The sequence below is a fragment of the Scyliorhinus torazame genome, chromosome 10 (genome assembly GCF_047496885.1).
Source record: "Scyliorhinus torazame isolate Kashiwa2021f chromosome 10, sScyTor2.1, whole genome shotgun sequence".
Lineage (NCBI taxonomy): Eukaryota > Metazoa > Chordata > Chondrichthyes > Carcharhiniformes > Scyliorhinidae > Scyliorhinus > Scyliorhinus torazame.
The window spans coordinates 137,468,040-137,485,164 of NC_092716.1; positions in this window are offsets into that span (position 1 = coordinate 137,468,040).

Below are 17,125 nucleotides of genomic sequence, written 5' to 3' on the forward strand. Positions count from 1 at the left end.
TGAGCAAGTCCCACAGGGATCCCTTGTTAATGAGCGAGTCCCACCATCGGCTCCCTTGTTAATGAGCGAGTCCCACAGGGATCCCCTGTTAATGAGAGAGTCCCACAGGGATCCCCTGTTAATGAGAGAGTCCCACAGGGATCCCCTGTTATTGAGCGAGTCCCACCATCGGCTCCCCTGTTAATGAGCAAGTCCCACAGGGATCCCCTGTTATTGAGCAAGTCCCACAGGGATCCCTTGTTAATGAGCGAGTCCCACCATCGGCTCCCTTGTTAATGAGCGAGTCCCACAGGGATCCCCTGTTAATGAGAGAGTCCCACAGGGATCCCCTGTTAATGAGCGAGTCCCACCATCGGCTCCCTTGTTAATGAGCGAGTCCCACAGGGATCCCCTGTTAATGAGCGAGTCCCACAGGGATCCCCTGTTAATGAGCCAGTCCCACAGGGATCCCCTGTTATTGAGCGAGTCCCACCATCGGCTCCCCTGTTAATGAGCGAGTCCCACAGGGATCCCTTGTTAATGAGCGAGTCCCACCATCGGCTCCCTTGTTAATGAGCGAGTCCCACGGGGATCCCCTGTTAATGAGCGACACCCACAGGCATCCCCTGTTAATGAGTGAGTCGCACAGGGATCCCCTGTTAAGGAGCGAGTCCCACAGGGATACCCTGTTAATGAGCGAGTCCCACAGGGATTCCCTGTTAATGAGCGAGTCCCACAGGGATACCCTGTTAATGAGCCAGTCCCAAAGGGATCCCCTGTTAATGAGCGAGTCCCACCATCGTCTCCCCTGTTAATGAGCGAGTCCCACAGGGATCCCCTGTTAATGAGAGAGTCCCACAGGGATCCCCTGTTAATGAGAGAGTCCCACCATCGGCTCCCCTGTTAATGAGCGAGTCCCACAGGGATCCCCTGTTAATGAGCGAGTCCCACCATCGGCTCCCCTGTTAATGAGCGAGTCCCACAGGGATCCCCTGTTAATGAGAGAGTCCCACAGGGATCCCCTGTTAATGAGAGAGTCCCACCATCGGCTCCCCTGTTAATAAGAGAGTCCCACAGGGATCCCCTGTTAATGAGCGAGTCCCACAGGGATTCCCTGTTAATGAGCGAGTCCCACAGGGATCCCCTGTTAATGAGCAAGTCTCACAGGGATTCCCTGTTAATGAGCGAGTCCCACAGGGATCCCCTGTTAATGAGCGAGTCCCACAGGGATCCCCTGTTAATGAGCGAGTCCCACAGGGATCCCCTGTTAATGAGCGAGTCCCACAGGGATCCCTGTTAATGAGTGAGTCCCACAGGGATTCCCTGTTAATGAGCGAGTCCCACAGGGATCCCCTGTTAATGAGCGAGTCCCACAGGGATCCCTTGTTAATGAGCGAGTCCCACCATCGGCTCCCTTGTTATTGAGCAAGTCCCACAGGGATCCCCTGTTAATGAGAGAGTCCCACAGGGATCCCCTGTTATTGAGCGAGTCCCACCATCGGCTCCCCTGTTAATGAGTGAGTCCCACAGGGATCCCCTGTTAAGGAGCGAGTCCCACAGGGATACCCTGTTAATGAGCGAGTCCCACAGGGATTCCCTGTTAATGAGCGAGTCCCACAGGGATACCCTGTTAATGAGCCAGTCCCAAAGGGATCCCCTGTTAATGAGCGAGTCCCACCATCGGCTCCCCTGTTAATGAGCGAGTCCCACAGGGATCCCCTGTTAATAAGAGAGTCCCACAGGGACCCCCTGTTAATGAGAGAGTCCCACCATCGGCTCCCCTGTTAATGAGAGAGTCCCACAGGGATCCCCTGTTAATGAGCGAGTCCCACAGGGATCCCCTATTAATGAACGAGTCCCACCATCGGAATCCCCTGTTAATGAGCGAGTCCCACAGGGATCCCCTGTTAATGAGCGAGTCCCACAGGGATCCCTGTTAATGAGCGAGTCCCACAGGGATTCCCTGTTAATGAGCGAGTCCCACAGGGATCCCCTGTTAATGAGCGAGTCCCACAGGGGTCCCCTGTTAATGAGCGAGTCCCACAGGGATCCCTGTTAATGAGCGAGTCCCACAGGGATTCCCTGTTAATGAGCGAGTTCCACAGGGATTCCCTGTTAATGAGTGAGTCCCACAGGGATCCCCTGTTTCTGAGCGAGTCCCACAGGGGTCCCCTGTTAATGAGCGAGTCCCACAGGGATCCCCTGTTAATGAATGAGTCCCACCATCGGATTCACTGTTAATGAGCGAGTCCCACAGGGATACCCTGGTAATGAGCGTGTCCCACAGGGGTCCCCTGTTAATGAGCAAGTCTCACAGGGATTCCCTGTTAATGAGCGAGTCCCACAGGGATCCCCTGTTAATGAGCGAGTCCCACAGGGGTCCCCTGTTAATGAGCAAGTCCCACAAGGATCCCCTGTTAATGAGCAAGTCCCACAGGGATCCCCTGTTAATGAGCGAGTCCCACAGGGATCCCCTGTTAATGAGCGAGTCCCACAGGGATTCCCTGTTAATGAGCGAGTCCCACAGGGATCCCCTGTTAATGAGCGAGTCCCACAGGGATTCCCTGTTAATAAGCAAGTCCCACAGGGATTCCCTGTTAATGAGCGAGTCCCACACGGATCCCCTGTTGATGAGCGAGTCTCACCACTGAAACCCCTGTTAATCAGCAAGTCCCACAGGGTTTCCTGTTAATGAGCGAGTCCCACACAGATCCCCTGTTAATGAGCGAGTCCCACAGGGTTTCCTGTTAATGAGCGAGTCCCACACGGATCCCCTGTTAATGAATGAGTGGACATCTTTGTTTTTTTCAGAAAAACGGCAGCCAAGTTATGCAAGGGAATCTCCCACCAATCGCCATGTGATGATGATCTGTTTTTCTGACGTATTTTCAGGGATGAATATTAACCAAACATTAACAAAAAAATACCCCTGGGCTATTCTGAAATAATGCTGCTTGACCATTCATCTTGACACAACGGAGGAGCTGGGGTGTATCTTTAACATCACATGCAAAGCACATCACCTCTGACAGTGCAGCACTGTCTCAGTACTGCACTGGAATGTCAGTCTTGATGGCTGCACTCATGTCCTGGTGTGGGAATTGAGCTCATAAACTTTGCCTCAGAAAAAAGGGGCGGGATTCTCCCTTGGCTGATGCCAGGAATCGTGAAACTCGTTTGGGCGGAGATTCCCAATACTCCGTCGCCTCGACAGCAGATTCAATATCGTCCAGATCAGTAAACACGGTTTGCATGTAATTAGCGGGCCTGACCTGGCAGTCTCCAGAACCGCCACAACTCTCCGCCTCCCATGGGCCGCGTTCACGACGGCGTGGTTTGCTTGTGCTTTTAAAAATCGTGAAAGCGGTGTGGTGGCTGCTGAGGGAGAGAGAGGGGGGTGGGGAAAATGTCCAACATCGCCATCGTTTGCTCATAGTCATGCCGCTCGCCGGGAGCTACTGCCGGGGTTGGGGGGAGTAGTGGGGGGTTGGCTAGGACGTGGGCTGTGGGGTCGGAGTGGAGGGGAACTGAACACCATTGCCGCAGCCGGAAAGGCAGCTATGCAGCTGCACACACCACTAACAGCCCACTTTCAACATAGTGCCACGGGTCATATAGGTGTCCCAGGGCACCCCCTGGGTCCCCTCTTGCCCCAGCTGACCCATCGGCTGTGTGGGCACGCTCCATCACACCCAGTGCTATCTTTTTGGCTGGGATAAGTGTGTGTACGGAGTGTAAAGTGTATATGTGGCTGCAGCTTGTGAGCCTCCCAAGTGTCGATCACAGACCCGGCGTATCCCGCACAATGTTTCAGTGGAATCGAGTGTGCCTCACGTGGCACCGGTGCTAGCCCATGAACGGTCGCAGAACTGTCCAGGTGCGGCACTATTATTTCGGTCGTTAAAGTCCATGGATTCTCTGTTGGCGTCAATCAGAAACAGAGAATCCAGCCCATGATTCTGTGTCTACATCAACCTGTAGCATAACATGTCTTAGGGACAGCTCTCTCAATTCATAGATGGTAATGAGATAAACTCTGCATCAATGATTGGTCAGGGTGTGGCTGTCATGTGTTAATTCCTGAAGTGAATGACGGGTGATTTGTCCATTTTATTCCACTTATTTGGCCTGTCTGTCCTGAAGTAGGATTTGAACTTACTTTAGCTCAGTGGTACAACTTCTGCGACTGGACCCGAGCTGTCACTTTCAAATTTGGACACGCTGGGAACTTTGGCAGAGTCAAAATCATGAGTGATCAACAATAGACACTGACAACCGTATATGTTTTTTACCTGGTGGATAGTAGTCAGTCAGTTTTCCTGGTGAAGAAGATTTAAAACCTTAATCAGTAACAAAAAGGATGGATAGTTGTTGATGTACCTGTGTTTAAACAACTGAAAGGAACAGCCCAAAATAATCCTTGCCAGAAATAGAATTCATAGAATTTACAGTGTACAAAGAGGCCATTCAGCCCATCAAGTCTGCACCGGCCCTGTGAAAGTGCACCCAACATAAGCCCACACCTCTACCCTATCCTCGAAACCCAATAACCCCACCTAAGCTTTTTGGACACTGAGGGCAATTTAACACGGCCAATCCACCTAGCCTGCATATCTTTGGACTGTGAGTGGTGTGGTGTTCTTTGTGATTCTAACCCAAGGTTGGACGGCGCAGTGTTCACAAAGACCACACCTAGCTTTTATACTGATTTACTTAAAGATTTATTTACACTACTTAATGGATTCGACACTTACTCCTACACAATAAACAGTTGATAATAAGCATACAATTTACACTCATCTACTACGAGTCTCTACACTAATATAATAAGTATGATCTGCTCTCACTCACACTACCTGTCCTACAGTCTGCCTTCTAGTCTTCTCCTCAACCACTCATCCAGAAGGCTTAGCATCGATGCCTTATATAGTTCTACATCTAGCTCGTTCTGGTGGTTGATTTTGAAATAACATTAACCCTTACAGTTCTGTACATTTAATGTCACAAGAGGAAACCCACTCAGACATGGAGAGAACGTGCAGATTAGGCAAATCTCTTCAGTTTTTTAGAATGGTCTAACATTTGAGAGACAGAAACAGCAGGTTGTGGAACAGATTCGACTGACTGAATGCACTATTCATGTACATTTGTGAAGCTCAGTAGCTGCTATAATGGTACCAAATGGCTGCCAGCCTGACTTGAAATTGAATCTGATCAAATTAGAGAACCAAATCTAAAGAAAATCACACAACACATTTATTAGAACCTCTCACTGTTTTGATTCTCAGGCATTGGGCAATTATTTTGTTCCTGAGTGTGGCCCAGTCACAGTGGGCCATGGCTGGAAGTGTCAGCCATATTGCCCTGGCGCTGGCCGATGTGGCACAGACAATAGAAGGAGGTGGCCCAGTTCCAGAGGAAGATGGCGCAGTTCCAGATGTAGGTGGTCCACTCCGTGTGCTCCATTGCTGCGAGCATTCAGACCTTAGCGAAGACAAGAGCGGACCTCCAGGACTGACAACACCAGACACATTTATAAGAACCTCTCACTGTTTTGATTCTGGGTCAATGGTCAATGATATGGTCCGTGCATTCCCGCTGTGTGTCTCCTAATCCTTTACCGTGAATTTGAGCAAAGTGGCAAAACTCCCACAGAAAACATCAACTGTAACTCGCTCGTTCAATTTTGGCACAATTCCCAGATGGGAATGAGACAAACTTTGCATCAATGAATGGGCTGGGTGTGGCTGTCTTGTGTTCATTGCTGAAGTGAATGATGGATAACCAGCCCATTTCTTTTCACCTATTTAGCTTGTATGTCCTGGAGTAGGATTTAAACTTACTTTATCTCAGTGGGACAAATTCTGTGAAGTGTGCTCCAGCTGACAAATTAAAAATGGGCATATTGAAAACTGGGACCCGAGTCAAGACCACAGAAGACTAAAGATACAGTGATGACTACACGAGGAACATCACAGGGTGAACATTTAACATCACATGCAAAGCACATCACCTCTGACAGTGCAGCGCTGTCTCAGTACTGCACTGGAATGTCAGTCTTGATGGCTGCGCTCAAGTCCTGAAGTGGGAATTGAACTCATCAACTTTACCTCAGAAACAAGATTTCTGCAACTGAGTCACAGCTGAAACTGCAAAATTCGGACATATTGAAAATCGGGGCAAGGGGAGAAAGGTTAGGAGGTGAAACATATTTAAACTCTAAATAACTTGCTATTGTGTACCTGGTGGAATGTGCTGAGTAGGTTCAACTGAAAAAGAAGAATACAAATATGATCCAATATGACAGAGGATGGCGATTGTTGCACACAAACATGTTTAAAGAACAGCGAGGACAGAGTAAATAATTTCTAACACAAAGGTGAGAGCGGAAACAGTTAAAACTCAGTCTTCAGTACTTGTGATAGTGTGAATCCTTTAAGAGGCGATGCTTCATGGACCATGTGACCCGCCTGGAACCTATGGAGACGGAGCGTGTGAACCGAGGCCTATCGGGTGCCAGGGTGCGGACCCGGGTAGGAGAGAACCATCAGAGTAAGCCCAGAGGTGGTGGGACTACACCTGTGTCAGTGTTGTGTTGATCTGTATAAATATAGTTCACCAGTTGTTAACAAATCACCATTGTGGTTCAACTTTACCTCGTTGTACTTCCTCACGCTACAACATTGGTTATGAAAATCAATCAGTTCTGTTACAAAACGAAAAAGATTTCAACCTTTGGAGGAAGGAAGAGTGGCCTCTCGGAGGCCTGCAACACCGTAAAGAATCAACCAGAGTCGGATTGCTGCGGCACGATTCAGGAAAATTGATCCATTTTATCCCGGGGTTGTAAGTTGGGTCAATACATCGAAAGGCTTCGATACTTTTTTGCTGCCAATGAAAACAGGGCTCAACACTCACAAAAAGTTATATTATTCACATTTTGTGGCCCAAAACGTTTAATCTTGTAAGAAACCTAACATCTCTCGAAGTTCTGGATAATAAATCCTTTGACAAACTGGTGCAACAAGTGAAAGACTACAATAATCCCCGGCCCTCCATTATAACACAACGCAATAAATCCCATTCAGCCATTAGGCACCTGAGAGAAACAGTATCCATTTTTGTAACCAGGCTTCACCAGATGGCTGTATACTGCAAATTCGGTCCCTCTCTGATGTCATGATATTTAGGGAAACATCATAGCACAAACATACATACATACTGATGGACAGATCAAAGGACCAATTACCACACACAGGAGCACATCAATCGTTTCCAGCGCGTCTTTGCGCGCATACGGGAAAACGGCCTGCGCCTCAACCGAGCCAAGTGTTCTTTCGACCAAACTGAGTTGAAGTTCCTGGGGGACCACATTTCCCAGTCAGGGGTCCATCCGGATGCAGACAAGGTGAGCCCCATTATAGCCATGCCGCAGCCGGCAGACAAGAAAGCAGTACGATGCTTCCTAGGCATGGTCAACTTCCTGGGGAAGTTCATTCCCAACCTTGCCTCCCACACGACGGCTCTGCGCCACCTCGTCAAGAAGTCCACGGTGTTCCAGTGGCTGCCCGCACACCAGAAGGAATGGGAGGAGCTCAAAATTAAGCTCACCACAGCCCCGGTCTTGGCGTTTTTCGACACGTCTCGGGACACTAACATTTCGACTGATGCCAGCCAGTCCGGCATTGGTGCGGTACTCCTACAGCGGGATGACACTGCGTCATGGGCCCGGTCGCCTATGCCTCGCGGGCCATGACCCCCACAGAACAGCGCTACGCGCAGATTGAAAAGGAGTGCCTGGGTTTGCTGACCGGAATAGGCAAGTTCCATGACTACGTGTATGGTCTCCCCCAGATTACGGTTGAGACTGACCATCGCCCCCTGGTCAGCATCATAAACAGGGACCTGAATGAGATGACCCCCTCGCCTCCAGCGCATCCTACTTAAACTCAGAAGGTATGACTTCCAACTGGTCTACAGCCCAGGAAAGGACCTTATCATTGCGGATGCCCTATCCAGAGCAGTGGGCACACCGCCCGATTCGGAGGGGTTCGTCTGTCAGGTCGAAGCGCAGATGGCCTTCACATCGGCAAATCTGCCAGCGCACGACTCCAGTCTGGCCCGTATTCGCCGGGAAACTGCGGCTGACCCCCTTCTACAACGGGTGATGCGCCACATGACGGGAGGGTGGCTCAAAGGACAGTGTCTGCAGTTCTACAATGTCCGAGACTACTTGGCCGTCATTGATGGTGTCCTTCTAAAGCTGGACCGGATTGTGATTCAGCACAGCATGCACAAGCTGGTCCTCGACCAACTACATGAAGGCTATCTGGGGGTCGAGAAGTGGAGACGGAGGGCCCGGGAGGCGGTATACTGGCCGGGCATCAGTGGTGACATTGCCAATATGGTGCTCAACTGCCCCACCTGCCAAAGGTTTCAACCGGCGCAACCTCCTGAGACGCTTCAGCCCCATGAGCTGCTGGCGTCCCCCTGGGTGTGGACCTTTTTCACGCGCTTGGCAGGGACGATGTAATTGTCATTGATTACTTTTCCAACTATCCAGAGGTCATACGCCTGCACGATTTGACATCGTCCGCTGTCATCAGGGCCAGCAAAGACACTTTCGCTCGCCACGGCATTCCGATTACTGTCATGTCGGACAATGGGCCCTGTTTTGACAGCCAGGAATGGTCATCCTTTGCAGCCTCGTATGGCTTCACACATGTGACGTCCAGCCCTCTGCATCCCCAGTCCAATGGAATGGCGGAGAAGGGCGTTCGCATCGTCAGGCAGCTCCTCTGCAATGCTGCTGCTGCCGGATTGGATTTCTGCCTTCCCTGCTGGCCTATCGCTTGGCCCCACTAGCCACTGGCCTCTCACCAGCCCAGCTGTTGATGGGTCGCGCCCCCAGGACCACTGTACCATCCATTCTGGTACCCACAACCAACCATGCTCCGGTACTACACAGAATGCAACAGCAGCGCGTTCGCCAGAGGACGGCATATGACACACGGGCAACTGATCTTCCCACCCTGGCGCCGGGCTCTTCGCCTACTTCCACGCTCGCTATGGGAACTTGCACCAACACCGCGCCCTCCTGTTGTCCCTGATATCGACTTCGTGGAGCTTCCTGCCGCCATGCCCCTTCCGTCGTCGCCCATGGCCAGGCCCATTCCTCAGCTGGTGGATCCAGACCCACCCTTGAGGCGGTCAACCCGAATTCGTCGCCCACCTACTAGACTGGACTTATGAGCCTGTTTGAACATTGAACTCATAATACCACTGTGTTAATATGTTTCTGTTCTTCCTTGTCGTTACAGGAGTTTGTTTTTGTCGTTCAACATTTCCCCGTTCTTTGTTTATGGTACAACCTCGTTGTTATGTCACACCCGACATCGCCCCTTGTATATAGTTTAGCCCCATGTACATGCTGTAGATATTGCACACACACACATTCAGCTGCACTCAGTACACATCTCTATTCATAACCACATAGGCACATGTTCTTGTAAAAAAGGGAGGGATGTCATGATATTTAGGTAAACATCATAGCACAAACATACATTCATACTGATGGACAGAGCAACGGACCAATCAACACACATACAACACCACAGCCAATCACAGGCAAGAGCATACATAGTACAAAACAGGGAACACAACACTTCCTGAGCATTCCAGCAGGAGACAGCTCAGGGCACAGAGCTCATAGCAAGCCACTCAGACATCCACCATGTGCTGAGTGCCACTACAAGATAGTATTAGGAATAGGTCCACAGATTCTAGGGTTATGATCGAACCTCAGTAACCAGTTTACCACAGTAAATAAATGATAGCAATAAAACTGAGTTGTACCATTCGCAACCGTGTTGGTTCGTCTGTGTAGCAGAGTACCCAACACATCATCTGAGAGATCTGTTACTTGACTGTTTGGTTTGTAGTATCAATAATTTGAAGAATATGGAGTTTCTGGCAGAAACCAGAATATCCCGAGACAAAGCAGTTGAATTGGCTCAAGCAACTGAAAGAGCTGAACTAAGCACTTTGATATTGCAAGGCAAGCAAAGTGACGTAAATCAGATAAGGTGGGAAATGGCTGCTACTCGAAGTGCCCGCAGTGAGGGTATAGCAGAGCCTGAGAAAAGGAAGAGTGACTGCCAGTCACAGGGTCCATAGGCCTGTTTGGGGGAGGCCATCCTCAAGGGTCAGACAGACTCCCCAAATCTCAGCACCGAGCTCCCCAAAAAATCATTGGTGGCCCCAGTGATATTTCAGCCTCGAAGAAAAGTCCAAACTTTTTAAGTTCAACACCGTGAAGTTAAGCAAGATGCTACCCCGCCGACCAAAATTGTCCTTATTATTAATGACCGTCCATTGATTCTGGGGGTTGATACATGTGCTAACGTCACAGTGGTAGGAGAACAGACATTTAAGTAGCAACAGGGAGGGCTGCAACCCATCAGGCTCAGTAGGTCAATGGCCACTTTAACAACCTCTGAAGCCACAAGGATTGCGGATAAGACGTCAAATCCAGTGTCTTATCAGCACCTGTCTTTTCAGTTGCCCATTGTTGTAGTAAAAGGACAAAGTCTAAGCCTCATGTGGCCAGATTGGTTGAAGAAAATCAAGTCTTCCAAAGAGAGTTGGGCTTCTTTAAAGGGGTGAAGAAATTATTGGAGAAATTCAGCATCACATGCGAGGTTTTCCAGGAACATCTGTACAAGGACCGGGGAAGAATATATTAAACTTTAATCCATAATAGGATGGAGCTTTTTAACATTCTCACGTTGGAACAACTGAAAGAATTGCTCAAAATAATCTTTGCCACAAATCTGGTTAATATCAACAGCGATAGTCAGCTTTTTGAATGGTCTAACATTCACTAACTCACTAACTTGATAGAGTTTTTCGAGGAGGTCACTAAGATGATTGATGCAGGTAGGGCAGTAGATGTTGTCTATATGGACTTCAGTAAGGCCTTTGACAAGGTCCCTCATGGTAGACTAGTACAAAAGGTGAAGTCACACGGGATCAGGGGTGAACTGGCAAGGTGGATACAGAACTGGCTAGGCCATAGAAGGCAGAGGGTAGCAATGGAGGGATGCTTTTCTAATTGGAGGGCTGTGACCAGTGGTGTTCCACAGGGATCAGTGCTGGGACCTTTGCTCTTTGTAGTATATATAAATGATTTGGAGGAAAATGTAACTGGTCTGATTAGTAAGTTTGCAGACGACACAAAGGTTGGTGGAATTGCGGATAGCGATGAGGACTGTCTGAGGATACAGCAGGATTTAGATTGTCTGGAGACTTGGGCGGAGAGATGGCAGATGGAGTTTAACCTGGACAAATGTGAGGTAATGCATTTTGGAAGGGCTAATGCAGGTAGGGAATATACAGTGAATGGTAGAACCCTCAAGAGTATTGAAAGTCAAAGAGATCTAGGAGTACAGGTCCACAGATCACTGAAAGGGGCTACACAGGTGGAGAAGGTAGTCAAGAAGGCATACGGCATGCTTGCCTTCATTGGCCGGGGCATTGAGTATAAGAATTGGCAAGTCATGTTGCAGCTGTATAGAACCTTAGTTAGGCCACACTTGGAGTATAGTGTTCAATTCTGGTCGCCACACTACCAGAAGGATGTGGAGGCTTTAGAGAGGGTGCAGAAGAGATTTACCAGAATGTTGCCTGGTATGGAGGGCATAAGCTATGAGGAGCGATTGAATAAACTCGGTTTGTTCTCACTGGAACGAAGGAGGTTGAGGGGAGACCTGATAGAGGTATACAAAATTATGAGGGGCATAGACAGAGTGGATAGTCAGAGGCTTTTCCCCAGGGTAGAGGGGTCAATTACTAGGGGGCATAGGTTTAAGGTGAGAGGGGCAAAGTTTAGAGTAGATGTACGAGGCAAGTTTTTTACGCAGAGGGTAGTGGGTGCCTGGAACTCACTACCGGAGGAGGTAGTGGAGGCAGGGACGATAGGGACATTTAAGGGGCATCTTGACAAATATATGAATAGGATGGGAATAGAAGGATACGGACCCAGGAAGTGTAGAAGATTGTAGTTTAGTCGGGCAGTATGGTCGGCACGGGCTTGGAGGGCCGAAGGGCCTGTTCCTGTGCTGTACATTTCTTTGTTCTTTGTTCTTTGTATTTGAGAGACAGAAACTGCTGGTTGTGGAACAGGTTCGACTGACTGAATACACTACTCGTGTACATTTGTGAAGCTCAGTAGCTGCTATAATGATACTAAATGGTTGTCAGCCTGACCTGAAATTGAGTCTGATCAACTTACAGAACCAAATCTAAAACCATCACATCAGACATTTATTAGAACCTCTCACTATGTTGATTCTCAGGCATTGGTCAATTATTTAGTCCGTGTATTTTCAATGTGTGTCTACTAATCATTTGCCATGAATTTCCGGAAAGCGGCAAAGCTCCCAGAGAAGACATCAACTGTAGCTCGATCCTCACTCATGTGTAAAACGTAATTCACTGTAAATTATGGAAAAAATATTACAAATAATCTAATTAATTTCCTGTCAAGGTCAGCAGATTATCCAGTGTCAGTATAGCTCATGATCACAGGTAGAAAATGTCTCCATTTACACATTTGTGCGCTGACGGTGTGGCAGTTTATTTCAATGATTGGTGGAGGTGACATTGTGCTGACACAATGCACACGGGATCAGGTACAGGAAGTGTAATGATCCTCTGATGTCCAAGGATACAACAGCTCTCCATGTGCTTAGAATATACTGTGACTTGAGAAGAAGGTCTTGCATTTATATAGCACTGTTCATGACCATTCAATGTTCCACAACACTTTAAAGCCAATGAAATGTATTTGAAGAGTAGATGTCTTCGTTTTTTTTCAGAAAAACGGCAGACAATTTGTGCATGGGAGTCTACCTCCAATCGCCATGTGATGATGATCTGTTCTTCTTACGTATTTTGGGGGACAAATATTAACCAAACATTAACAAAATAATACCCCTGGGCTTTTCTGAAATAATGCTGCTTGACCATTCACCTTGACACAACGGAGGAGCTGGGGTGTATCTTTAACATCACATGCAAAACACATCACCTCTGACAGTGCAGCACTGTCTCAGTACTGCATTGGAATGTCAGTCTTGATGGCTGCGCTCATGTCCTGGTGTGGGAATTGAGCTCCTCAACTTTGCCTCAGAAAAAAGGGGCGGGATTCTCCCTTGGCTGATGCCAGGAATCGTGAAACTCGATTGGGCGGAGAATCCCAATTCTCCGTCGCCTCGACAGCAGAGTCAATGTCGTCCAGAACAGTAAACACGGTTTGCATTTCATTATCGGGCCTGACCTGGCAGTCTCCAGAACCGCCACAATTCTCCGCCTCCCATGGGCCGCGTTCCCGACGGCGTGGTTTCCTTGTGCTTTTAAAAATCGTGAAAGCGGTGTAGTGGCTGCTGAGGGAGAGAGAGGGGGTGCGGAAAATGTCCAACATCGCCATCGTTTGCTAATAGTCATGCCGCTCGCCGGTAGCTACTGCAAGGGCTAGGGGGAGTAGTGGGGGGGGGGGGGGGGGGTGGGGTGGCTAGGACGTGGGCTGTGGGGTCGGAGTGGAGGGGAACTGAACACCATTGCCGCAGCCGGAAAGGTAGCCATGCAGCTGCGCACACAGCTAACAGCCCACTTTGAACATAGTGCCACGGCTAATAAAGCTGTCCCCAGGGCATCCCCAGGGTGCCCTCTGGCCCCAGCTGACCTATCAGCTGTGTGGGCACGCTCCAGCACACCCAGTGCTATCATTTTGGCTGGGATAAGTGTGTGTAGGGAGTGTAAAGTGGAAATGCGGCTGCAGCTTGTGAGCCTCCCAAGTGTCAATCACAGACCCTGCGTATCCCGCACAATGTTTCAGTAGAATCAAGTGTGTTCCACGTGGCACCGGTGCTAGCCCATCAACGGGAGCAGAATTGGACCAGGTGCAGCACCGGTTTTTCGGTCGTAAAAGTCCACGGATTCTCCATTGGCGTCAATCAGAAACAGAGAATCCAGCCCATGATTCTGTGACTGTGTCTACGTCAACCTGTAGCATAACATGTCTTTAGGACAGCTCTCTCAATTCATAGATGGTAAAGAGATAAACTCTGCATCAATGAATGGTCAGGGTGTGGCTGTCTTGTGTTAATTCCTGAAGTGAATGGCGGGTGATTTGTCCATTTTTTTCCACTTATTTGGCCTGTCTGTCCTGAAGTAGGATTTGAACTTACTTTATCTCAGTGGTACAACTTCTGCGACTGGACCCTAGCTGCCACTTTCAAATTTGGACATGCTGGGAAATTGGCAGAGTCAAAATCATGAGTGATCAACAATAGACACTGAAAACCGTATATGTTTTTTACCTGGTGGATAGTAGTCAGTCAGTTTTCCGAGAGAAGAAGATTTAAAACTTTAATCAATAATAAAAAGGACGGATATTTTTTGATGTTCCCGGAGTCTGCACCGGCCCTTGGGAAGTGCACCCACCTTAAGCCCACACCTCTACCCTATCCTCGTAACCCAGTAACCCCACCGAAGCTTTTTGGACACTGAGGGCAATTTAGCATGGCCAATCCACCTAACCTGCACATCTTTGGACTGTGAGTGGTGTGGTGTACTTTGTGATTCTAACCCGAGGATGGTCGGCGTAGTGTTCACAAAGACCACATCTAGCTTTTAGACTGATTTATTTCAAGATTTGTTTACACTACTTAATGGATTCAACACTTACTCGTACACAATAAATAGTTGGTAATAAGCATGCAATCTACACTCATCTACTACGCATCTCTGCACTAATATAATAACTATGATCTGCTCTCACTCACATTACCTTTCCTACAGTCTGCCTTCTAGTCTTCTCTTCAACCACTCATCCAGAAGGCTTAGCATCAATGCCTTATATAGATCTACATCTAGCTAGTTCTGGTGGTTGATTTTGACCTAACATTAACCCTTACAGTTCAGTACATTTAATGTCACAAGAGGAAACCCACTCAGACATGGAGAGAACGTGCAGATTAGGCAAATCTCATCAGTTTTTTAGAATGGTCTAACATTTGAGAGACATAAACTGCAGGTTGTGGAACAGATTCGACTGACTGAATGCACTATTCGTGTACATTTGTGAAGCTCACTAGCTGCTATAATGATACCAAATGGCTGCCAGCCTGACTTGAAATTGAATCTGATCAAATTAGAGAACCAAACCTAAAATAAATCCCGTAACACATTCATTAGAACCTCTCACTGTTTTGCTTCTCAGGCATTGGTCAATTATTTTGTTCCTGAGTGTGGCCCAGTCACAGCGGGCAATGCTGGTAGTGTCAGCCACATTGTCCAGGCGCTGGCCGATGTGGCACAGATAATAGAGGGAGGTGGTCCAGTTCCAGAGGAAAATGGCGGAGTTCCAGATGTATGTGGTCCACTCCCTGTGCTCCATTACTGCGAGCATGTAGACCTTAGCGAAGACAAGAGCGGGCCTCCAGGACTGACAACACCAGAGCGGGGCAGGTTCAGTGATTAGCTCCGCTCGATGGAATAGCCCTTGGACCATCGGGCACCACATCGGAGGAGGAGGTGATGGGGCCCTTGCCGATGGCTCCCGCATGTGAGGTGCCAGAACACCGTCGCAACTCGGACTCCCTTCCTACTGTCCCTGGTGCAGCTGGTGGGCAGCAGGTAGAACAGGGTGGCACCACGACACCTGGAACACCAGAGTAGCAGCCGGGCCCATCCAGTCTCGGGCGCCACAGAAAACAGCCGCCATCGGGGAACCAGGTCGCAGGATGGGAATCAAACTTGTCCCCTCCATTGCTGATATGCCATTGGGGACCCAGCTAGACATAACATGAGGACCCGTAAGGCTGGAAAGTTAGACACCAGTTAAGTTGGGACAGTGGGCTCTACCCCTGCATATCCCCAAAATGCGAAATTAACATTTGGGCCTCTTGGAAACTGGGGCCTGAGTCAGGCTACAGAAGACCAAAGATACAGTGATGACCGTGTATTTTTGTTACCTGCTGGATAGTAGTCAGTCAGTTTTCCTGGAGAAGAAGTTTGAAAACTTTAATCAATAATGAACTGGATGTACATTTTTGACTTCCTCCTGTTTAAACAAGTGGAAGGAACAACACAAAATAATCTTCGTAACAAATCTCGTTAATACCAACAGCGATCGTCGTCTTTTTTGAATGGCCGAACATTTGAGAGACAGAATCTGCAGGTTGTGGAACAGGTTCAAATGTCTGAATGCACTATTCGTGTACATTTGTGAAGATCACTAGCTGCTATAATGATACCAAATGGCTGCCAGTCTGATCTGAAATTGAGTCTGATCAAATTAGAGAACCAAAACCAAAAAAATCACACAACACATTTATGAGAACCTCTCACTGTTTTGATTCTGGGACAATGGTCAATGATATGGTCCGTGCATTCCCGCTGTGTGTCTACTAATCCTTTACCGTGAATTTGCGCAAATTGGCAAAACACCCAGAGAAAACATCAACTGTAACTCGCTCTTTCAATTTTGGCACAATTCCCAGATGGGAATGAGACAAACTCTGCATCAATGAATGGGCTGGGTGTGGCTGTCTTGTGTTCATTGCTGAAGTGAATGATGGATAACCTGCCCATTTCTTTTCACCTATTTAGTTTGTCTGTCCTGGAGTAGGATTTAAACTTACTTTATCTCAGTGGGACAAATTCCGTGAAGTGTGCTCCAGCTGACAAATAGAAATTTGGGCAAATTGGAAACTGGGGCCTGAGTCAAGACCACAGAAGACCAAAGATACAGTGATGACTACACAAGGAACATCACAGGGTGTACATTTAACATCACAGGCAAAGCACATCACCTCTGACAGTGCAGTACTGCACTGGAATGTCAGTCTTGATGGCTGCGCTCAAGTCCTGGAGTGGGAATTGAGCTCATAAACTTTGCCTCAGAAACAAGATTTCTTCAACTAAGTCACAGCTGAAACTGCAGAATTCGGACATATTGAAATCGGGGCAAGGGGAGAAAGGTTAGGAGGTGAAACATATTTAAACTCGAAATAACTTGATATTGTGTACCTGGTGGAATGTGCTGAGTAGGTTCAACTGGAAAAGAAGAATACAAATATGA